At 41.9% G+C, this 25,309-nt stretch overlaps 1 long non-coding RNA gene and 1 other non-coding gene across 2 annotated transcripts in view; both read left to right on the top strand.

Annotated features, from left to right (window-relative positions):
• LOC140581258 (uncharacterized) overlaps nt 1–25,309 on the top strand; it is a 34,017-nt gene that overhangs the window by 2,343 nt on the left and 6,365 nt on the right. The gene's annotated exons all lie outside the window — the stretch shown is intronic.
• Nucleotides 3,748–3,911, top strand: LOC111852523 (U1 spliceosomal RNA). The gene has a single exon (XR_002840249.1). It is a non-coding gene; the product is annotated as a U1 spliceosomal RNA (small nuclear RNA).

Raw genomic sequence — 25,309 nt, 5'->3', positions numbered from 1 at the left:
GACTACAGCTCTGTTTAACTGGGGACTTTACAGCAGGGACAGTGTGCTTAATTTTAATGTTTTAAGTGTTTGCTTTTATTGTGAATGAGTGAGTTTTGTATTTCTTGTTAGTGATTTATATTGTGTGTTAAACCGTATAACCTTTTAGACTTAGTTTTGAATGTGAGTAGTTTTGTAGTTTTCTGTTGAATTTGTGTGAAGTTTTGTTTACAATTGTTTCGTTTTATGCGGCACTTAACATTCTGGTTTGTAAAGTGCCGTTTCCTGTTCTGATGTCTAATGTAATTAAAGATGCAAGTGATACGGTTTCTTAAAAGTTCAGTAAGAGGGTTTGATGGTTTGTCTGACATTACATGCAATTCCACAATTCAGCCACAAGATGGCTGCAGTGATCTTCGTGAAAACAAAGAAGTGTAACGCGCAAGCATGACCTCGTTGTCAGAAAAGTGTGTGCAGGGGCCTGCAGCAGAAATAGTCCGGTACGGTGAAATCAGCATCAGGGCCAGTTGGCATTGCTAGAATTCAGCAGCGGTCTCCAAGCTACAGGAGAGAATCTCATGTCCTGGGAATGGTATTTTCTGCCTCTGCTGTCTGTGTGCCTTGTAATGGACTAGTATCCCACACCCTAGGGGTTGTGACCTCTGCTGTTTTGGACAGACTGCAGATACACCTGAGGTGCTCCTCCACTGCAGCAGATACCATATTTTTGGTCATTTCCCTTTTACAATTACTTCTGGTCAAGTACCAGTGCCTAACGTGCTAAACCAACTGGGCCACTTTGAGGCAGGATTTGCAAATGCTTTCCTTGTTGGTTTGGTTATGCCAATATACTGCCTCTGACAATGCAACTGCCGTCTCGAAAGAAAAGTTAGTTTATCACTGTTTTCCGAATCTAAGTGAAACATATTAAAGTTATAATGGATTCAGGGACACATGAAGAGAGCCAAACTTTATTGTGATTTGATCTGAGGAACAGATACAACATCTGAATGGCCTGTCAAGAGATTAACAAAGCATGCACTAGGGCAGCATATTATTGAAATTTTTCAGAGTTCAAAATGTGGATTTTGTTGTAATATCGAGGTATTTTTAAAGCAAAGACTTAACACAAATTTCACTTAAACTTATAGAGGTGTGATTTAAACTTAAATGAAAATGATTATCAGTGTTTCCCCTTGGTTTACAGCTGGGGGGGCAGGATGACACTAACAGGATTCATGGTGTTCATGTGTTTCTTTTAATGACAGCAGTCAATATAACAACTGAACTAAACATCAACATTTCTTTTTATGACAATTAAGGCCTGGGAGCGTTTAAAAAGACGCAGATATTTTTGTCTGCTTTTCAGGTGGTTGACACCACATTTTCTGACGCACGCTCTCTGTCCGCTGGTGGGAGTGTGCTCACCTGTCATCGGGGAGGAACTCTGCCATGCGCGATACAAAGAACAGAGGAGAATTGTAAAATGCGAGACCGTGTAGAGACAAAAATGACAAGCTGTTGTGTAAATAAGAAATAACGTAAGGTTATTTAGTTTGTTTGATCAAAGGACAATGTATGGACCTGTTCTATAGGATTGGATAACCTAAAATGATTTCTGTTCTGGCGCTATATAGAAAGTAAAATTAAATAAAATTAACTTGACCTTCAAGGGGGGGCGGGAGGGATGTCCCCCTAATATAATGGTAGGGGAAACACTGATTATGGTTCTCTGGGACCTGGTGCAGGTCACTTACACGATTTTCCAAATTTGCGCGAAACAATGATGCACACTTTGAACATATTTCCATGCGAATGGATCACGACAGTCTGATACTGAACCAACTTGCCAGTAGATTCAAACCAATTTTTTTTGGTGTTTTAGGAAAGATGATGCGACGCTATTGACAATGTAGTTTACTACACGGTGGCCCATTCTGCACAGACATACGTTCTGATATAAGCCATATGCCCGTCCAATGCATACGTACTTGCGCCCACATGAGTAGGCGGTCCGTCAATGCGGCCCAGGATACATTCGCTTTCACACTGCTATAAGAATGTGGCCATATGCATCCCAGACCACCTCCGAATGTGGTTTGTGTGATCGGATCTTGATGCACTTTCAATGCGTTTTTTGGGTGCATTCACGCCTGTAATTGGCGCTGTCCACTTGTGATCAGATCACCGAGGACGCATGTTAATACCAGGTGTGAACAGGGCCCAAGACAATAGACCATGTTTGATCACAGCCGGGCTGGAACCACAAGATGAAAGGTCAAGAACAGGACAGTGGCGATGAACAACTCTTCGTTGATCATCTTACCTTGTGACAGCCTGACTGCTCAGTCTTTGTTAGGTAATTTGCATAGGATAGCCCCTTGCCGTTTGGTCTCAATTGGGAGTGAGGACTAGGTGCTTTCCTAATTACCATTACTATCATCAGTTTGATTACTGGCGGCCACACAAGCTGGCATTTCTGTGTCAAGAAATAATAAAGCCAGTAATATCACAAAGTAATATAACAAAATCCTACGTCATCTAACATTGTTTTGCCTAATGGCCTCTGTCACATTGTAGATTAAGGGATCTGCCACTAGGGGCAGACTTCCATAAATTACAGAGAACCAGAATGGCTGAAATTATCCAGCAAGTTGGTTAGTGAAGAAATAATGTGTGAATCAGAAGAATGTGGTGATGCACTAACTCGTCATAACCTGAAAAGCGGAGTTTGGAAACTGCTTGGATTTCAACAGCAATTTTTATCGTGGGGACTCCAATCCCCCAATAGGTGAACTTTACTGTCAACATTTCAAATTTCCATCAAGATACCATATTCCACGGTATCATGTATGGACAGTGTGATGGTATGAAAAATTCAATTCTGTCCAAGCCTAGTTAGGCATAGTCCAAACCAGAGGCTGCATTTGACTGCATGATGTCATTTAAGTTTTAAGTCTATAAAGCTGTGTCAGCTGTCAGTCATTTGACATTTCATGCCACAATTTAAATAACTTTGTTTCAGCAGGTGTTTGTCCTGTCAGTAATGTTATTGTTCCTCACTTAAGATAGCAACAGGCTAACACAGGGGTGTGACAACAGCGCTACTGACAGCACCACCCACTGGACTAAGGATCACCTTACACATACAAAGGAATGTATGCTTAAAGCAAAAGGGAAAACTGTCACCCTCTTAAAGGCAGAGCTGGCATGATGGAACAAAGAGCATGGCGGGGGAGGGAAACAGACCCACACCGCTGGGGGAGCAGCTTCCAGTAATTTGCTGCTTGAATCCAAGGGGTCAAAAACTACATTTGCACTGCGGTGTACAGTTAACCACAGATGTGTTTTCTAAAGCATCCTGCATGCTTGTGTTCAGCGTTTAATAGTCTGTGAAAAAGGTATGATTAAAGTATATTAATTTAATACATTTTCAAGCCAGAGTTGAATGCGTTTTTTTCGTGTTCCGTGCCCTAACGTCCCTCAGCCTTTTACTTCTGGTAACATTGTACAGCCCTCTTCCTGTTTGATTGGATGGTTCCACAAATTATGGAAGTGCAAGGCATTCTGGGACATCGGAAGTGGGTGACAACATGCAAAATGAAAACGATACAGCTCACACGGCAGCAGATACAGCAAAGCAAAAGTACTTTTGAGGAATACTTGTTCAGAATCACTATAGGCTGAGATCTGTCCATACGAAAGGAAAACCGCGAACTAAACATACTTGCTGTAGAGTGGCGTGCCATCTGAAGGCGAGAGCAACTCATACTTACCTGGCAGGGGAGATACCATGATCAAGAAGGTGGTTCACCCAGGGCGAGGCTCAACCATTGCACTCCGGCTGTGCTGACCCCTGCGAATTCCCCAAATGTGGGAATCTCGACTGCATAATTTCTGGTAGTGGGGGACTGCGTCCGCGCTCTCCCCTGATCACTGGTATAACAAGAGATATGACACACCATGGGGGTGCTGTTTCCTCTAGTTAGGATGCTTTGAGGTTTGGGCGCACATCGCGATCACCAACCTAAAGTTAAACTCTAAAGCCCCTGACCACTGGTGTATGTGTTTGTGTGCATGAGCGTGAACAAACATTTACTGAAAAAAAAACTTCTTTAAAATAACTTAAAGCTTTATTCTGTTAAGTTTTTTTGAAATGTTTTTGATGCTTGTTACTAAATGCTGCTTACTAGTTTCTATCCGGGGGTGCTCCCTCCAGAGACAGCAGGCAAGGTCGGTGACAATCTCCTGACGTAATCATGTTGCGAGAATATTACCCTGTCTGCAGGCCTGAGCCGCCCTGTAACGGTTATATTCCGGGGCACGTATGGGACAATATGCTTAAATTCTTTATTAATTCTCCGTGCTGTAAAACATTGCTTGACCATATAATTTCACACCTAAAACATGACGACAGGACTTTTGCTGTCAGAAAATAATGCATTTGCTTAAAATAACACATTGACAAACACGACAAATGTTTTTCTTTTATCCCTTAAATTATTAAAATAACTAAGGTATTATTCTACCAAAGTTTTAAAAATGTTTTTGAAGTATGTAGCTAAATACCGCTCACTTTAGTTCCTATCCAGGATTGCGGTGCCATTTCTGGATCGAACACACTCCTTGCGCTGTCTTGTTTTATGAAATGTGCAAAACTTTATCGTAGAGCTGGGCGATAGATTTAATCGATTAATTCGAATTTACAGTTCAGGATGAGGTTTTCATGAAAATCGATTTTATTACTTTTTTACACACGAGTGCCAAAAGCGGAACTAATGCGACGCACCATTCTTCATGGGTAAATTAGCGCGGCGCACCCAAACACTGTAGCAGATTCACTAACAACATGGCAATGATTAGGGTTGGGTACCGAAATCCGGTGCCGATACGGAACCGGTACCAATATAACGGTATGTACCTGACCGAGAGAGAACGCGAATTTCGGTGCCTCATTTCGGTGCCGCTTAGATGCCTGAACTGTCGATTGAAATATTTGTTCTCTGGGGCTATGATGACACAGTTGTAATAAACATCAGATTCATCAACACACACGTGACATCATCAGGAAATGAGACCATCCGAGATGCGCGTGAATGCAGCAACTAACGTTACACTTGCTCTGACGGCAGCAGGTGGTCTACCGCTATCTTAGCTTGCTAAATTAAATAATTTTCGTTATTACACGGCTCTCTGGAATGCTTGATTCTGATTGGTCAGTTGAGACATTTGCAGGTTCGTTATTTTTAAATAATAACCGCTCCAAAGTAATAACGCATAGTCACGTGATACTATACCATTTCGCGGAAAGATAAAAATGTTATTTTAAAACAAATATGTCAATAAAATGTTTCAAATTCATATTCATGTCTAGTTTTTTTCCTTATGAGGCAAGTAGCCGTGTAATAAGCTTCGCGTCGGGTCCTGATCACACTGTCGGGGCTTATTTCTGCGATAACTACCGGCTGCCTGTACATTATCCCTTACTTAAAATGCCTAAAATTAAACGGTCGAAAGTGTGGCTATATTTAAAAAAAAAAAAAAAAAAAAAAAAGGATTCTGACACCGCGACGTGCAGCAAATGTTTTACAGCAGTTGCGTGTAAAGGGGGAAACACGTCAAATCTAATGAAACATTTGAGGGCACATGGAATAAACTTAAAAGCAGAGGGATTATATATTCATATATATACTTTAAACTTTTAATATATTGTTCAATTTTAAGCATTTAATTTTTTGTTCAATAAAAATGTGTTCTTGAGTCATCCACCATCATTTTGTGGCTTTTGTAAAGTATCGGTTCAGGCACCGTTTTGGCACCGGTACCGTTTTAAAAGTATCGATTTGGCACCGGTATCGAAAAAACCCCAAACGGTACCCAACCCTAGCAATGATAGGGGAAAAGCTGGCGATTGTGCCCAAGAAAAGTGTTGCTACATCTGTAATATGGAATTGGTTCGGTTTTGCGAGGTCGGACACAGACCAAACAAGTCCTCGTTGCAAAGACTTTAAAAACTGTTGCAACTAAAGAAAGCAGCGCGACTAATTTATTCCAGCATGTAAAGCAGAGGCAAACAGTGGAGTGGGAGAAGTGCCGCTCCCAGCGAAATGAAAATAGCCGGAGCACCAGCACGACAAACAAAGTTAAGCAAGCAACTGTCCCTGGCACATTTTCGAACTATGTGCCATATAAGAATCAGGCACGATGGAAGTCGATAGCAAACGCTGTTGCCATGTATACTGCAAAAGACATGGTGCCCATACATACTGTGGAAAAGCTGGGATTCATTAACATGCTAAAAGTTTTAGACCCGAAGTACGTGCCTCATTTTTCTTAACACTGGCAATTTTTCAAGCGCTTTCTTTTGCACTGTGTCAAGCCCAATGGCATAAAGTATTTACTTAATACCAAGCTGACATGATAAAATTGTGTGTTTTTTTTCTATTATTATTACAATATTACTTTTATAAGTTTGAGGGCGTATTGTGTTGTTGCCAGTTTGAAAATAAGCTATAGAGAAAGCTTTCTAAAAGTTTTTACAAGTTTCTAAAAGTGTTTACAATGGCGTGGTCTGCCATCTCACTTATGAGCATCTTTTATGGCTTGTCAGATTGCACTTTTAGCTGTTTTTTACTTTAGGGTTAAAGTTAAAACTTGTTTTGAACCATTCTTGTCATCTGTAGTTTGAGTTTGAGTAGGGGAGGGGAAAATCGATTAAAATCGGAAATTGGATTTTTTGTGAAAAAATCGGAAACTTTATTTTTATGCCATATCGCCCAGCTCTACTTTATCGGTTACCTTCCATATTGGAATCTTGAAGATGTTTTTGATGTAAGTTTAACGGCAACCCAAATAGGGCTGCAACTAACGACTTTTGATAGTCGACTAGTCATCGACTATTAAAACGATTAGTCGATTATTAAAGAGCTGTCGTGCGATTGATTATGGAAATAGCTCCTATTTCGTGTTAAATCTATCTTTTTAGAGATTGCCAAAAACTAAATAAGTAAGTATAGGACGTGGATTGGTCACACATGGCCGATGCCCAATCCGTCAAATAGGTCTGGATCGGCGCCGATACCGATCCGAATTTCTGATACAATCTTTGTTATAATCAGTACTGCATGTAATTAGTACGCAAGTACACATTCACCTTTAAAAGCAAATCTCCAAATTGCAGTGCTATTGCTGTCAATGAAATATATAGTCTATATGCTGTCAATGAAAGCCTTCAAACTTGTAGAAGCAGTTCTGCAAGGAAGAATGGGAAAAACTGCCTCCATCCACATCTGCTAAGCCTGTAGATCAGAGGTCACTAACAGGCGGACCGCGGGCCGGGTCCGGACCCAGAAGCTGTCCCATACGGACCCGGACCGATAGCCAAAACATTGTTATTATTTAAAACCTGACGGGACGCATCTATTTTAACCGGCGCAGCGTTTGTAGTATTTTCGGTAGTGGTTTAGCAGTAGAGCCGCCGTTTCCCACGCCAATGAACGTCAAGCGCCTTTGAACGCCAAGCAAGATGTAGTTCGGCGTATGCAGCCCTTTGTCTATGCTAATGTGCCGTTAGTGTTAGTAGTAGCATCGAAGCTAAAACCCACAACCAAAAAGCCGTAATGTTCCTAACAGAGTGACTGGTCTGTCCTGAAATCGTAAAGCTGAACAGTTTTCAAATACAGTATGTATTATATAACATATTGGATAAATAGCCGTAGTTTATTGTTGATTTCATGTTCGTTGAAGTTTCTGCTTTTTAACATATGTATAAAGTAATGGTATCTGTTATATAAATAAACTCGGGTGAAACAAAAAATGTACATTTCATGGCTGCCAAATCTCAAGCATCTGGCATGACACTCACGCTTTCAGACTCACGCTGGAAATCTTACGGCAAATCTATATAATTTCATTATAAAACCTAAAATTAGCTACGTCAAAAGTGTATTTACACGGTTAAATACAAAAGCAGACTATTTACGAGGTAAGAACTGTTACATGTGTGCAGACATCTCGAATTGAAAATCTCACTCCAGCCAGCTGCCCGAAGTTCTATGTCACGTGACAAATATTGTCAAAACATTTTTGAATTGTACTGAATTAATTTGGTTTGACAGTCAGGTACTGATTACATGCAATGTTGGTACAGCTAATAGGCTACTTAAATATAGATCACACTAAATAGTTAAACATTATAATCTTCCGGACCTTTGCTTCAAGAAGTTTTGTCTAACTGGACCGCTTTAAATTTTAGTTGAATACCCCTGGCCTATACAGTCATGGCCAAAAGCTTTGAGAATGACATGAGTTTTGGTTTTCACAAAATCTGATGCCTCAGTTTTTATGATGGCAATTAGCTTATACTCCAGAATGTTATGAAGAGTGATCACATGAACTGCAATTAATTGCAAAGTAAATATTTGCCAAGAAAATGAACTTAATCCCAAAAACCCATTTCCACCACATTTCAGTCCTGCCATAAAAGGACCTGCTGACATCATTTCAGTGGTTCTCTCGTTAACACAGGTGACAGTGTTGATGAGGACAAGGCTGGAGATCACTCTGTCATGCTGATTGAGTTAGAATAGCAGACTGGATGCTTTAAAAGGAGGATGGTGCTTGAAATCATTGTTCTTCTTCTGTTAACCCTGGTTACCTGCAAGGATACACATGCAGTCAACATTGCTTTGCACAAAGAGAGCTTCATAGACAAGTAAGATTGCACCTAAATCAATTATTTATCAGATCAAGAAGAATTTCAAGAAGGGAGGTTCAATTGTTGTGAAGAAGGCTTCCGGGCGCCCAAGAAAGTCCAGCAAGTGCCAGGTCCGTCTCCTAAAGTTGATTCAGTTGCGGGATTGGGGCACCATCAATGCAGAGTTTGCTCAGGAATGGCAGTAGGCAGATGAGAGTGCATCTGCACACACAGTGAGGTGAAGAGTTTTGGAGGATGGCCTGGTGTGAAGAAGGGCAGCAAAGAAGCAACTTCTCTCCAAGAAAAACATCCGGGACATTCTGATATTCTGCAAAAGGTACAGAGATTGGACTGCTGAGGACTGGGTTAAAATTATTTTTTCTGATGAATCCCCATATCAATTGTTTGGGGCATCCGAAAAAAAGATTGTCCAGAGGAGAAAAGGTGAGCGCTACCATCAGTCCTGTGTCCTGCCAACAGTATAGGATCTTCACACCATTCATGTGTGGGGCTGCTTCTCAGCCAAGGGAGTGGGCTCACTCAAATTTTTTGCCTAAGAACACAGCCATGAATAAAGGATGGTACCAAAACATCCTCCGAGAGCAACTTTCACCCAACCATCCAAAAACAGTTTGTGACAGTTTGGTGATAACTAAGTGGCTCAGGGAACAAAACATTGACATTTTGGGTCCATGGCCAGGAAACTCCCCAGACCTTAATCCCATTGAGAACTTGTGGTTGGTTATCAAGAGGCAGGTGGACAAACAAAAACCCACAAATTCTGACAAACTCCAAGCATTGATCATGTAAGAATGGGCCGCCATCAGTCAGGATTTGGCGAAGAAGTTGATTGACAGCATGCCAGGGCCAATTGCAGAGGTCTTGAAAAAGAAGAGCCAACACTGCAAATATTGACTCTATAAACTTAATGTAATTGTCAATAAAAGCCTTTGACACTATGAAATGCTTGTAATTATACTTCAGTGTACCATAGAAACATCAGACAAAAAGATCTACAAACACTGAAGCACTGAAGAATACTTGCTCAAAACTTTTGACCACGACTGTAATTTATTAGTTACTGCAGCTCTAGTCCTGGCAGCCACACTGTCATCATTTGTGAAATGCTTCCATCTGGCGGGAATTTGATAGTACTACAAGCATGCTTCCTATTGGCAGTTAAATTGTTATTGTTGCCATGGTTTATCACTAAGGGATACCAATGTATGAAATCCTTTATGCATAAAGTCCTTTCTTAAATGAAAGTGTGAAAGTTAGTTCTGTTAATTAACCAGAAATCTTTCAAAGACTATGTTGTGGCAGAACCAAAAACATGCGATTGCAATTAGAATAAAACACCCTTTTACCTATAACTCATAATCTTCTAGCTAAACCTTTAAACAACATTGAGATGAATGAATTTTAAATGATATCTCATGTCATGGGAAGGTTACAACAACAAACAAACAAATTTATTTTTGTATAGCGCGTTATCACAACATTACATCGTCTCAAAGCGCTTCACAGCATCCCCACCCAAAGCCCCCAGTGAGTAAGCCATAGGCGACAGTGGCAAGGAAAAACTCCCCAGAAGGAAGAAACCTTGGGAGGGACCAGACTCAAGATATGCTAATGCTGGGGCCGGCAGCACAATCCAGGGAATTAAAAAGGAACAATCAGGAAAAGGATTAAAAATGTAGCCACTTAGAATTTTAGATTAAGAAGTGTAGCCATATATATACAATTGCTAAGTTTAATAGATAGTAAAAAATCCATATTATTGGGCTTTCGAGCCGCAGTTGTGAGTGATGGACCTGAAGAGGTGAGGCTGTGGAAGGCTGTCCACCATCTCTGTGTCCACCAATCACAAGCTTCGCTCGGCAGGTGCTCGATGGTCTCACACTGATGGAGTGCTGATGAATCAGGGCTTGTTATTTGTATTAACATACTCATGAAGTTCAGTCCCTGAGGACACTTGGTCTGCAGGAGAGGAAACAGGTAACCAGGTAAACAGGGGACTAGGTAAACCAGGGCATCCCATCATAGGTACCATCTGACAAGTGACCTCTGCCATAACCATGTAGGTTACTGGCTTAGTACTGATGTAACTGCTCTGCTAATGTATGTGACTGATAAACTGTATTAGACACATTTTAGTGTACAGTCTACAGAGGGATGTCCATCACACAGACCTCTGATTGGCCGGATCCTCTTCCTGGTGTAAATTACAGCTCCAATGATCAGAGGCAGAGCCAGAATAAAGAAAAAAACAGCCAGTCGGATTGGCAGCTCTATGGCTGTGACGCTTCCTCCAGTCACATGGGGACAGAGGGAGAGTCAGGTTAGACTCCGAGCTGACGATGGGATGGCAGACAGAGGTGATCCATGACCACCTAACTATGTTAATACATAGACATTTTGACCTTATAAAAATATTTATGATAAGTTGGTTTTTAAATCGCAGCTAGATTTTTAGATGTCTGGTCTTACTGATGGGGGACTGGAGCTAATTTATTACTGTAGGTACAATGATTATATCATTTTATGTATTTGATATACCAGACAGTAGTGGTATATAATGGAATATAATGTGTCAATACCGGTGCATCCAGTGCTTAGATTTTTTTTTATCTTGTATAAAGTATCAGGGGTGTTTAGTATATGAAGGCAGATGGCATTTGTCTAAGAGGTTGAGAGCAAACCCATTAAAATATCATACCAGTGCCACCTGGAGAAGTTGGCGTGGCCATCGGCACCACAGAGACAGTGCTGAAGCTGTCGGTTCCTGTCAGCCCCACAGAGACAGTGCTGAAGCTGTCGGTTCCTGTCAGCCCCACAGAGACAGTGCTGAAGCTGTCGGTTCCTGTCAGCCCCACAGAGACAGTGCTGAAGCTGTCGGTTCCTGTCAGCCCCACAGAGACAGTGCTGAAGCTGTCGGTTCCTGTCAGCCCCACAGAGACAGTGCTGAAGCTGTCGGTTCCTGTCAGCCCCACAGAGACAGTGCTGAAGCTGTCGGTTCCTGTCAGCCCCACAGAGACAGTGCTGAAGCTGTCGGTTCCTGTCAGCCCCACAGAGACAGTGCTGAAGCTGTCGGTTCCTGTCAGCCCCACAGAGACAGTGCTGAAGCTGTCGGTTCCTGTCAGCCCCACAGAGACAGTGCTGAAGCTGTCGGTTCCTGTCAGCCCCACAGAGACAGTGCTGAAGCTGTCGGTTCCTGTCAGCCCCACAGAGACAGTGCTGAAGCTGTCGGTTCCTGTCAGCCCCACAGAGACAGTGCTGAAGCTGTCGGTTCCTGTCAGCCCCACAGAGACAGTGCTGAAGCTGTCGGTTCCTGTCAGCCCCACAGAGACAGTGCTGAAGCTGTCGGTTCCTGTCAGCCCCACAGAGACAGTGCTGAAGCTGTCGGTTCCTGTCAGCCCCACAGAGACAGTGCTGAAGCTGTCGGTTCCTGTCAGCCCCACAGAGACACAACCAATTATGACACATGACTAGTCACTGTTATGCCAAACTGAAATTTACAATCTCTTTATCCATATTCTACCAACCAGGTTGTGAGGCAATAAAGAATAATGACACTTGAATCCTGAGAGTGTAATTCTCATCAAATGCCATGAGCTGTTCCATTAGCTTGGGGTCCTATAAGAACCATTAGTTACTGCATTGAAAAGTATGCACCCTAAATATTTTTAGATCAGTAGCATATGCATATTATATATATCATCCATCTTCTATAGTTACTTGTCCTGTGCAGAGTCACAGGGGTTTGGAAACTGTGGGCACAAGGCTGGGAACAACCCAGGACAGGGCACCAACCCATATAATTTGGCAACTCCAATTCAGCATAGCCTGTGTTTGGACTGTGGGGGAAAACCAGAGTACCCACAGGAAACCCCACGATGACACGGAGGAAGCAGGCAAACTCCACTGGCATGGAGCTGGGCTGAGAATCAGAAGTGTGAATCAACAACGCTAATAACTGCGTCACGCATGATCGCAATATAGCAGCATCAATACATAACGTAACAAAGTCGGTGAATATGGGTGCATCCAGCATGGGTGTGAAGAGAAGAAGAGAAGCAGAGACCCTACCAGAGACAGTGGTTATGTAGCTGGCTGAGCTCTTCAGTCTCCCATCCACAGTCAGCTGACACGTCTAATTCCTGTTGTGGTCTGACTGATCCAGAGTCACAGTCAGAGCAGACCGACACCTCTTCTGATGAATATGGTACCTGGTATCTCCCTTTAGCTCACTGCCATTCTCGTGAAACCACGTAAATTTGATTTCTCTGTCTGTAATGACTGTGCAGATATCATATCCATGCAGGGAGCAGGACAAAGTCACAGCTGTACCGACAGTAAACGGTTCCTGGTGAGGTGATGATGAGACTGTGAAAAGGACAATATTACATCATCTGGTCAGGGATACTCAAATGATCTACGTCTAACAGGAAGGTATTGGTTCAAACATAGAAACAGACGTTATGAGCATATTTATGTCTCATTTTAATGGTCATTGAACATGGATGGTAAATAGACTCACAGCTATAAACTTCCATTGAACATGTAGTCCAGCAGAAACTATTTATGGCTTAAACAACATAATGAGTCACTTTGTTTAACGTGTTGATGTCACTTATTCCTTTACAACAGCCTGTTCAGCTACAGCGTTTGTACAGAGATCAGTTGTGGGACAAGACTGTAAATCTGATTATTCCAGTGTCAATAAAGATTCTAAAGGCTTCCATTACCTTGTTAAAATAATCTATTTAAGGTTAAACCTCTCCTTGTAATCCTTCTTTTCATACGTTACCCTAATCAGTAATGTGCCATTATTTTATATAATTTATGACTATTTTATCTCATATGACATGTAATTTGAGAAAGTGAAAAAAAAGAAATTATGGAACACGCTGCTCTGTTATTTTTAAAGCAAGGGGAAAATATTGATCCTATTGTAGGAACACTTACTCTCAAGAATATTCAATAATAAATCTTGACGATTTGCATATTGGAATACACAGGTATACAATCCAGCATCTTCTCAGCTTGTTAATCTGTAGAGAGCAGTCTGGCAACCGTTTCATTTTTCTAGCTTGGACTGCATCTGTGATCCTCCCCTTATTGACTAGAAAGGTAGCCACAGGTCCCGGATTTGGAGTATAAGCCCAGGATACTCTGAAGCAGTCATCAGATGCCTCAAAGCTATATGGTAGAATGATGTCATTTCCCTCAGTGGCAAACATGGATTTTTGCTTTTCACCTGAGAGAAATAAAAGATCAGTTATTACACTGCAGATGTAATATTAAAGTTATCATAGTGTTGGTGTTACTGTGTGATGGAGATACCGTGTGAGAACACAGTGTCAGATGGTCCTGCATCATAAATCTTCTAAACAGACACACAGCCGTGTTGTGTGGTACCACAGTGCCACCATGTCTTAGACTGTCACTTTTCCAGCAGGCTTCCCCAGTGCTGATCCTGTGCTGTTGTCCTGCACTCTGTTTCATGTAAAAGATCAAGGGGGCGTGGCTACAAGTCCTGCTCACTTCTTCTCAGGCCTGTCTAATAAATACCAGCAAAGTTCCTTCACTGAATCTCAGGTCCTAAATTTAGCTCCCATTACTGAAGATGTTAAGAATTTGTTAAATCTTTCATCCACCCATTTTCCACAATAACTTCGGTACAGGCTGGAATCACAGGAAGCACAGGGCAGCAGGTGGGAGACCGTGGATGGGATACCAGCCCATCACAGGAAGCACAGGGCAGCAGGCGGGAGACCGTGGATGGGATACCAGCCCATCACAGGAAGCACAGGGCAGCAGGCGGGAGACCCTGGATGGGATACCAGCCCATCACAGGAAGCACAGGGCAGCAGGCGGGAGACCGTGGATGGGATACCAGCCCATCACAGGAAGCACAGGGCAGCAGGCGGGAGACCCTGGATGGGATACCAGCCCATCACAGGAAGCACAGGGCAGCAGGCGGGAGACCCTGGATGGGATACCAGCCCATCACAGGAAGCACAGGGCAGCAGGCGGGAGACCGTGGATGGGATACCAGCCCATCACAGGAAGCACAGGGCAGCAGGCGGGAGACCCTGGATGGGATACCAGCCCATCACAGGAAGCACAGGGCAGCAGGCGGGAGACCCTGGATGGGATACCAGCCCATCACAGGAAGCACAGGGCAGCAGGCGGGAGACCCTGGATGGGATAAGAGCCCATCACAGGAAGCACAGGGCAGCAGGCGGGAGACCCTGGATGGGATACCAGCCCATCACAGGAAGCACAGGGCAGCAGGCGGGAGACCCTGGATGGGATAAGAGCCCATCACAGGAAGCACAGGGCAGCAGGCGGGAGACCCTGGATGGGATACCAGCCCATCACAGGAAGCACAGGGCAGCAGGCGGGAGACCCTGGATGGGATACCAGCCCATCACAGGAAGCACAGGGCAGCAGGCGGGAGACCCTGGATGGGATACCAGCCCATCACAGGAAGCACAGGGCAGCAGGCGGGAGACCCTGGATGGGATACCAGCCCATCACAGGAAGCACAGGGCAGCAGGCGGGAGACCCTGGATGGGATACCAGCCCATCACAGGAAGCACAGGGCAGCAGGCGGGAGACCCTGGATGGGATACCAGCTCATCACAGACATTATATTTTAATGTAGTGAATGCATTTTTAATTAGCCAAGCTTCTATGTTGACATCAGGAAACTAAATGTCCTTATCTAGAACTACTATTGCACAATATGCTTTTCAAAGAAAAACTGCTTCATTTTAGATTGTCCTGTGTGACCACTTTGCAATTTCACACTTCTTAGTAAATTGCAACATTTGAAAAAAACATTCTCCAATTTTCTACAGATAAATTGAAGTAACTACTTAAAGGACATAAATGGAGCTTCACTTTCTAACTTAGAATTCATCACTGCATTGAATATCATCAAAGCACATTTTGGTTCTTCATACTTTAGCTATATTGTTGCAGATTATTTTCTGATACTTCACAATGTATGTCTTAAACAAAATAACAAACAATATTTGATTGGAGAAGGTTTAGTTTAATTTTGCAATATTATGTTTAAATGGTTACTGTAACCAGTGTTGGGGAGTAGCTAACTAACATTAGAATGAGTTGTCTTCTCATGTCATTTTCCTGAATGTTCTGCGCACCACCTTTTCTCTCTGGACGTGCCTCAGCAGTCTTAGCATAATATCGCACAACCCGGAAGACACGGTCTTTGCTGATTCCCATGAAAATAAATTATTTTGGGTTGTCAGTCATCTACCTTGCTTAGATATACCAACTTGAAATTTTAAACCAGCATGAAATACACTCCATTTCACAAAATAAACTTACTAGCATAGTTCACAGTAAACTTAAAAATATTTGGAATTGTAGTGTTGGGAACTCCAGCTCTTTTAAGAGAGCCTCCTCTTATGGTACAGCACACTAAAAAGAGGTGGCTCTTTCAGCTCTCAAGTGGCTCCTTTGTTGCTTAAATTAATTTATTACCTAAAAATAATAAATGGGTGCACTGTAAAAAGCTCTTCAGGGGTGTTGTCTATAGGAATTTATTTTAAAAAGTATATTTCTTCCAATAAATTGATTCCCTTTTTGAATTCATTTAAGTTTTACATAAGTAAAAAGTGTGATTGTTTTTGTAACTTATTATTACCTATCAAAAAATTGTTTTTTACTGACCTTCACAATAGGTTGCTTTTACAAAACTCTAAGTGTTTATATCCAAAGTAAAACGTCACGACCCGCTCACGTGCTGCATCGCCATTTTGTTTGTTTAAGGAGTCTAATAACGTTAGCCTCGGTGAATGTGAATTATTTTGTCTCAAATCACTCGTCTTAAATGTTCTGCCTTTTTCCGAAATAGCTAGCAAAACACTAGTAGCATGGTCTCTCATCCTCGTACATGTGTCAGTTAAAGTATTATTCCCCAATCACCGGGCCGCGGGCCGGTACCGGTATTTCATTTTGAAAAACCTTGTATTTTGAAAGATGACCGGATTATTCTCTCGGATACGTCTCAGGCGCCATTACGAGAGCAACCGTCCCCCCGGTCCGCGAAAATTTTTTTGACCGCGGTGATAAAACGGTTGGGGAACACTGAGTTAAAGGTTACGCTAACTGATAGATTTGTAGTCACAGTTGTTGCCCTTACATGATTGAAAAGATGAGGACATTATATTTTTGACGCTTCTCTCTGCAACGTATCATAAAAATTTGTATATGGCAGCTGTTATACAGTAATAAACGTTGGAAACGAATACCTCTCTTTCCTTATTAATTTAAAGTTATGGCAATGCTAACTAATTATTTCAAGTGGATTGAAGAAATTGTCTAAATTAATAGAGTAAATTAATTAATTAAAATCAAAAAGTTTATTTTAAATGTTACTTATTTTAACTAAGTATGATTTGGTCAATATGCTGCTCTTTGTCACAATGGTTAAACTCAAATGTTTTGCTTTATACTGTAGACTCTACTTAATTTTTTAGCATACAGTAAAATTAATAATACTGGTTTTTACCAAATCAAAATAACAAGAAGTTCACTAAACTTACAAAAAGTAGTTGGAAAATGTTGCCTTAATTTTTTTGAGTTGAATCTAAGTAACAGTTTTTACAGTGTGGAGTGGTGGCTCTGAGGCTAGGGATCTGTGCCCGCAACTGGAAGGTTGCTGCTTCAAATCCCGTGAATGCTCCATTGGGCCATTGGGCCCTTGAGCAAGGCCCTTAGCCTGCAATTGCTTTGTCCTGGGTATGACATTAATCTACATCTAGCCCTATAAAGAGGTCCTCCAACTTAAGGGGAAAAACTTGGGGGTTGGTGGCAGGATTGGCACTCCAGCCACTGGGGGGGAAAAAAATTCACACTGGTCCATTTGGACTAGCGTGGTGCTGAGGTATCACCTGGTGCTTGGCTGCTCTTAAGTTCTCATCCCTGAGGTGGTTTGTCATGTGATGGGTGTGGCAACACACTGTAATCAGTGCATGCTCCTTACACACTGTATCAGTGCATGCTCCTTACACACTGTATCAGTGCATGCTCCTTACACACTGTATCAGTGCATGCTCCTTACACACTGTAATCAGTGCATGCTCCTTACCACTCTAAAAATAATGTAAAATTATGTGTACAATAAATTACTAATGTAAAAAATATACATTATATTAAATGTTTATTATTTATATGGGTCATTATACTCAACATGGAACAGAGTGCTACAAAAAATAAATTTTAAAGTACAAAAACAAATACCCATCTGAATTTGACAAAAAGATCAAATCTCTGATCGTATGTATAAACTTTTAATTATTTATAGTGAAACGTGTTGTCTCTGTAGTGTCTCTCTCGCATCACCCTACCCCCTGTTTCTCTGTCAGTGTCTGGGCTGTGTTTGTAGCCCCGCTCCTCCCCCTCCTGCTGTGTGGACACACAGACACCACCACACATCATGTGTAATTAGTTTAATTAGTTTATTAGTTGACCAATAAAGAGATTTTAAAAAATGAGAAAAAAATGGCTCCGATTGATCACTTCAAAGAGGCGGCTCCAAAAGCCGTTTCGTTCATGACCTACACATCACTACGGGATTGAACTAATTCTGAAATGTTTGGCCCCATGACCGTGACCCTGAGACAAGCCCGGCGATTCTACTTTTGTTTGCCTGATCTTTCTAATAAATCCCCAGTTCTCCAATTTCTGGGTCTCAGAGTTTCTGTCCCCACCTGACCTGAAAGGATTGCCCAGGGCAGCATTTGATTCAAGTGTGCAAAAGACCTGAATTATTCCCATGCATGGTACATGTTTGGATTTCTAGACACTGCAATATTCTGTTTAGCCATACAGAGGTGTGTGACTCAATACAGCCCTCCAGAGCATGTAGTGAAAAATACAATTTAAAGTGCTTAAGTAAGTGGCAGAATGTACATAAAGGTCAGTTATATTCAAGAGGCTCATATTCTGGTGTTTCTCCACCAAAATGTGTATCTAGTGTAGATAGGCGTAAATCCCAGACATAAGTTGATGGGCGAATACGTTTGAGCAGAAAAGGCACGTAGCCGCGCACTTTTATGATGTAATGCGTGGGAGAATTGACCCTTTTCTGCATTCATTTGTAAATTATGATTAATTAAAGCCACTTTTGTTCATTTTTTGAATAATATTAATATATACAGGGCATCAGTTATTTTTTGAGGACATCGCTGTTGTTTCTGGTTCGAATCCCACCGCTGCTCTGAGTCCCTCAGGTTTGATTCTGTTTCCTGTTGGAGTCCGAGGACTACGGTACACACTACGGTAAATTGTTGTCCGAGTTGCTGATGGTGTGTGCCCTGTGACACACTAGCATCCCATACAGGGTGTCCCCCTGCTGTCTGCCTTTCATACCAGCATAAAAATTTTACAGAAATTCAAAGCATTTACTAAAAGAAATAATACATTGCGGAAAGGATCCACTCAATTGTACGTCAGGAAATAATATTTACATTATTTTGTCATTTGAGATGACAGGACTTGGCTGCTACATTTCAAGGATGTCTCTCTCCACCCATCATTAATACTACCTGTTTAAAGGTTCTGAACTAGGTGAGACCTCACCTAGAATATTGTGTGCAGGTTTGGTCACCATATCTTAAAAAGGACATTGCGGCCTTAGAAAAGGTGCAGCGTAGGGCCACAAGAATGATTCCTGGTCTTAGAGGAGTGTCATACGAGGAAAGGTTAGTTGAGCTAAATCTGTTCAGCCTCAAGCAAAGGAGACTGAGGGGGGACATGATCCAGGTCTATAAGATTCTAACGGGTCTGGATGCTGTTCAGCCAAATGACTATTTCAATATTAGTCTAATACAAGAACTCGTGGCCATAGGTGGAAATTAGCGGGAGAACATTGCAAACTGGATTTAAGGAAGCACTTCTTTACACAGCGTGTAGTCAGAGTATGGAATAGTCTTCCTGATAACATAGTGCAAGCTGAATTCTTGGGTTCCTTTAAATCAGAGCTAGATAAGATTTTAACAACTCTGAGCTATTAGTTAAGTTCTCCCCAAGCGAGCTCGATGGGCCGAATGGCCTCCTCTCGTTTGGATAGTTCTTATGTTCTTAAGAAACACATCAGTGATGATAAGCTCTTTTTAATCGTTAGTATTAACCCCATCCAATAAAAAGACATTGATGAATAGCTGGATACAGGCTGCCCACATCTCCGCTATTCTTCGAGTAATGGGCCGAGTCGGAGTCATATTCAGTACACTTCATACGGTGATGCAAATAATGTTATATAAAAACAAAATAATAATATTATGAGGGAACAGATACTGGACATGACTCATTGAAAGCAAAATGGTTGTGAGTGTCACGCTGTCAATTATGAGGATAGCATTACTTATCTGGTTTTTCAACCATTGTAGGTAATTAAGCCTAGTTCATACTTCACTAGTAATTCTATGTGCACTTTTGAGCTGCGGATGGTTGTGCACAGAGCAGCTTGTGTTCATACTACATTTGGCTGCGGATGCGTATTAAACAGGGACCAGAAGAAATCAACCTTATACTTTATAAATATACATAATATAACCCTGTTGTGGGGTTATGCTATGTATGGGAAAAAAATAACAGTAGGCTATAGATCACATTATGATCTCATCAACATGTTGTTGAAATACATCACACAGAGACCCAGGTAATCAATATGGTTGAATCAATATTTGATGTCTGCGACGTTGTGCTAGTGAGCAAATAATCTCATAAAGATGCTTTGCAACGAATTTCAAAGCGTCCCGGAAACGGCATGCCTATGCACTTGTGCTGCCTGGGTGGTTACTTTAGTGTTGCTGCCGTGACAGTGCAAGACAATACAACTGTCAAATTTTACCTATCATTGTACCTAATATCAGCCATTCATTATGCCACCGTTAGGTTGGATGACGTTCGATCAAAAACAGGAAATGAAGGGTGGTGATTAAAGTGCCAGAAAATTACATTTGAAAAATCCAACAGCAGCATCTCTTACCAGAAGTCATGACTCGGTTACTCAAGATAATCCATAGACTTTGTAGTAAGAAGTTTAATGTAGGGACTATTTTTTTTCTCCCAAACTCCACACACCAATCACTGCACAGAAGCTATCGCCGAGGTGCTCATGCTCTTATCTTCTGCGCAGTGATATGATTGGTGCATGGAGTTTGATATATAATGTTATTGTTTACATTCGACTTGCTTCCGCGGCAACCTGCAATGTTCCGGAATTTTCAGTGGGTGTGGTCATCAGAGAAAGCACTGTATTCTCCTCACTCTTTTTGCATCTTTTGAAGAGAGTAGTTCTGTTTCTTCTTAGTCCAAGAAATATGGAAAATAAGATGGATAAAATCAAAGTTGTGGTGAAAATCAAGATTAAAATTACAGTTAAAATAATGAGTGGAGTTGTTAAGGGAAAAATCCCAACAAATAAGTGCTTGATGGAGGAGGATAATGGCAGAAAACAAGGTGAAAAAAGAAACCTGGAAAATGCTGCAGTGTCCGTAAAAGAGGCACTTCCTACAAAAGTAAAGCCCATGGAGTCTGAAAAGGAGAGCAAAGTGCCGCAGGAAGTACCTCTCAGGAGTGATAGAGAGAGAGGTAGAGTGAAAGAGGCAGAAAAGACTCACAGTGGAAATGTGGAAAACGGAAAAGAAACAACAGAACAGAAAAAATTCAGAGGAGAGGGTGAATGGGAAGCGAAGGTTTTCCACCAAGTGCCTAGGAGGGACAAACTCCATCAGGGGTTTTTCCATACAAGCACTGCATGGCGCTCTGATCTGAGACCCCAGCGTGGAAGGAATGGAGAGTCATACTGGAAGGAGAAATCAAAGGTGGAGGAGCATTTTGAACAAGGGCCTGCTAATAGACATGAGGCTCAGCTCCATCACAGAGGTCTCCAGCTTGACACAGAGTGGGACCATTTCCACCGGCAGCCCCAGAATGACAGAAGGCCCAGGCAAAATCAACAGCCCAGAGGCGAGTGCCAAAGACTGCTCCCTAGAGAGGAGGCAGTGAACACAAGGAGACCTCGACTGGCTTATTTAAATCGACTCCAGCAAGGAGAAACGTCTCGAGACCAAGCACAGACTCAGCAGTCCCAGGAACAAAGACTGCAGCGTTCCATCTATAATCTTATGGGTTATGGCCGCAGGAGGAAGGATATATAGAAGCTGTTTGTAAATAAACCTAATAAAATTCATACTTAGCCTTAAGAATGGTGTCTTTGTGCTCATTGAGTACATTACTACCTTTTGAAGTGTAACAGGTATAAAAACCTGTAGTCCTTTATTAAAATCTTTTATTAGATTTTAGTGTTTGGACTCGGTGGATTATGCTGTCATGTATAGCCAATGAGTAGCCTTGGTGGGCGGGTCTCACTCTGGGAGTGAGGCGGCGCCTAGAGAAGACGGTTGGATAATGGCGGACGGATGAAGTGGTAACGGATTAATGTGAAGTTTTCCTAGAGGGAACACAGTCGAGTGATACACTTAGAACTCGAGTGACCCGGTTTTGCTGTTGCGGGATAGAAGTCTGCGATTAGAATTTGGAGCTAGTATCGACTGCACCGTCTCAAACGGAAAGCGTAGCGAGCAGTCCGGTGTGCCTATGTTGGATACCATTTTGTCTGCAGCGGAAGACAGTAATGCAACAGCATCGTTATTTAATTGTGGCCGACGTCAGCGGGTGTGTCGAATTGTATTTTTCGTGTGGTCGAGTCGTATCCTGGCGTTGAGTGGAAGTGAAGGGGCTGAGGGATATCGAAGAAAAAGGCATTCAAGTTAGCGGCGCTGGATTGGAGGCTGCGTGCGCCATCTTGGACATCCGGAACCCCAGAGCTGTGATACACGGGCGAGTTCGTACGGTGGCCGAGAGAGCTCAACGCGCTGCAACTTCAAGAAAACACATGCAAACATAAAAAAACACAACAAATTAAGAAAACGTCTCCATCAGTTTGACAACACAGGCGCTGCAAATACGGAAACGCGCTGCAAACACACGAACGCGCAGCAAACACAAAAAACGTGCTGCAAGCACAAAAAAAGCGCTGCAAATAGCAGGCACCACAACGGAAATGTTTCAGGGGGACCTCAAAAAGTGACGAACCCATCTGGGAGCTGATTATTTGTTCAGTGGCTTTTGGTCAGAGCAGAGGTGTTGTGCGTGAACTAAAAGGTGTATTTTTTTTAAACAACCTGATCATACGATTCATTGGTCTTTTGGATATTATTAGACTAATCTGACGAATCACACACTTAACTGTGGAACGTTATTAATTTAATTGCCAATAAATATCTAAATAAATATATGCAAATAAATGACAAAATTCTGCAGTGCTTCATTAATGGTTAAAATCAGGTCAAAATTCATTATAGATTGATGGAAAAAAATATATTTTACAATTTATTCAGACCCCTTAATAATAATGAACAACGGAATACAAATAAAGCATGCTAAAATCGGTAACATTGTTATTTTTTATTTTTATTTTTTGTTTTTTCAGATCAAAATGTATTGTCCGTTCTGTGGCTTTCAGCGGCCAACTTTGCACAAATTTTGTAGCTCATGTGGGCGAAATGTTAGTTTTGTCGTGGAGAATGCCCCTAAACCTGCAGGTGAGGACCAGGTGTCATGCCAGGCTGTGCCCAGAGGTAATATGAACAACGTCAGTTGTTCAGTGTGAACAATGTATAGCGGAGGATATACAGAGGATACCCTGTAAAAGAGGATATCTCCTCTAACAATACTCCATTCGCCCTCATCCTCTGGGTCCTGTCATCAAAAAATCCAGAATCCAACCCCCACTAGGTTTTAAAAGTTTGTCTGCTAAGATGTGCGGTTGAATAGTATTAAAAGCAGATGAAAAACCAACAAATGAAATCCTCGCATGGGTATTATTGCTTTCTAGGTGCTTGAGTAACAGGTTTAGCAGAGTGGCAGTAACATCCTCTACCCCTCGCTTGGCCCTATAACCAAAATGTAATGAGTGAAGAAGACTCTGTTTTAATAAGCTCTTTATTCAGCAGTTTTTCCAAAACACTTCATCACCAGTGAGGTCAGGATGAGTGATCTGAAATCATTTAGGTCCTTATGGTGATTGTGTTTAGCCACTGTCAAAACAATAGATTGTTTCCAAATTTTTGGTGCACTCTGTTGATGCAGATCAAAAGGCACTGGGGAAATATCACATAGATAGGCTTCCTAGAATGACATCCTTAAATTTGGGTGTATCGAACCTCAAACCTTATTGAGCTCTTGCGCAAACTGTCTAAATCCCTTCCTTTTGTCCTTTGTACCAATAATAGTCTTCATACCTTCCCATGCAGAGCCTAAATTTGTGTTTGCTATATCAGATTTCAGTTGCTTTTTCAGTTTTTTCCAATTCCAAATAGTTGCCCTCTTTAAATTCATGCTTTTTTTCTGTATAGCAACCCCTTGAGTAATTTTTGTCACACATGGTTTACTATTCTGGTACACCTTGACAGACTTTTCAGGAATCACATTGTCCACGCAGAAGGAAACATGGCAGCTGATAACATCTGTAAGAACATCAGTGTCCAAGCTGGATTCCTTAAACATCTCCCAGTCGACACTCATAACAACATTACAGGCTCTGGGTGGATTCAAGAGCGCAGACCTTAATCCATTTGTCGAGGGGGTTTTCCCTCTGCAGCGCAGTACAATAGGATGGGAGGAGTTGAATGTAGTTGTGGTCTGCTCCTCCAAGTGGTGGAAGGGGGAGAGTTTTATATGCATCTTTAATACAACACAGGCCCAGTGTCTTAAGTCTGGTAGGACACGTAGCGTATTGATCATAGTCTCTCAAAGTATTTTTTAGAAGTGTTTCTTAGAATTAACATCGGAACTTCGGGTGATGCGGCCTGCAGTCCTAGGGTTAATTACAATACAGTCTCTGAGGCTTTATGCACATTTGCTCTTGGATTTCCCAGAGTGGCAGTAGCACCCTCTACCTCTCGTTCGGCCCTATAACCAAACTGTGTCGAGTCAAGAAGACTGTTTTAATAAGAAGCTCTTTTTTTCAGCAGTTTTTCAAAACTGTCATCCCATGACAAATATTTGAGGAAACTCACAGGACTGATAATGGTGGGGGGGGGGTGTGCAATGACATGGACAACAGTTTAGTGCATGGTGTTTCTCTAGCTAGAACATTCTTGCAGTATCTTTGATTTACATATAGGCAAACAGCACCCCCTGGTGACATGCCAGACACACCAGCATATTGGCCAATCTTCTTTAACTTTCACTTCCACACTAGCAATTAGCATGTGTAAACATATGACTTACAATAGTCATACAAACCAGCTCTTGGGCAAGAGAAAATGTGTTGGGTGATCAGTAGTAGCCTACATAAGTCTTTCAAAATTTAAATGAATACATCTTGCAACAGCTTATTATGGTCAGGGTTGTGTCTGTCCCGGACAACACAGGGTACAAGGCTAAAATAGACCATAATCGATTTTCCAGTCAGAACGAAATTACAGTAATATGTATGACGTAATTCCTTGGTAAGACCACACCTAGAATACTGTGTGCAGGTTTGGTCACCATACCTCAAGAAGGACACTGCTGCCTTAG

This window comes from Paramormyrops kingsleyae, chromosome 20 (genome assembly GCF_048594095.1).
Source record: "Paramormyrops kingsleyae isolate MSU_618 chromosome 20, PKINGS_0.4, whole genome shotgun sequence".
Classification (NCBI taxonomy): Eukaryota; Metazoa; Chordata; class Actinopteri; order Osteoglossiformes; family Mormyridae; genus Paramormyrops; species Paramormyrops kingsleyae.
The sequence above is the reverse complement of the archived record's forward strand: the minus strand, read 5'-3'. Positions and strand labels throughout refer to the sequence as shown.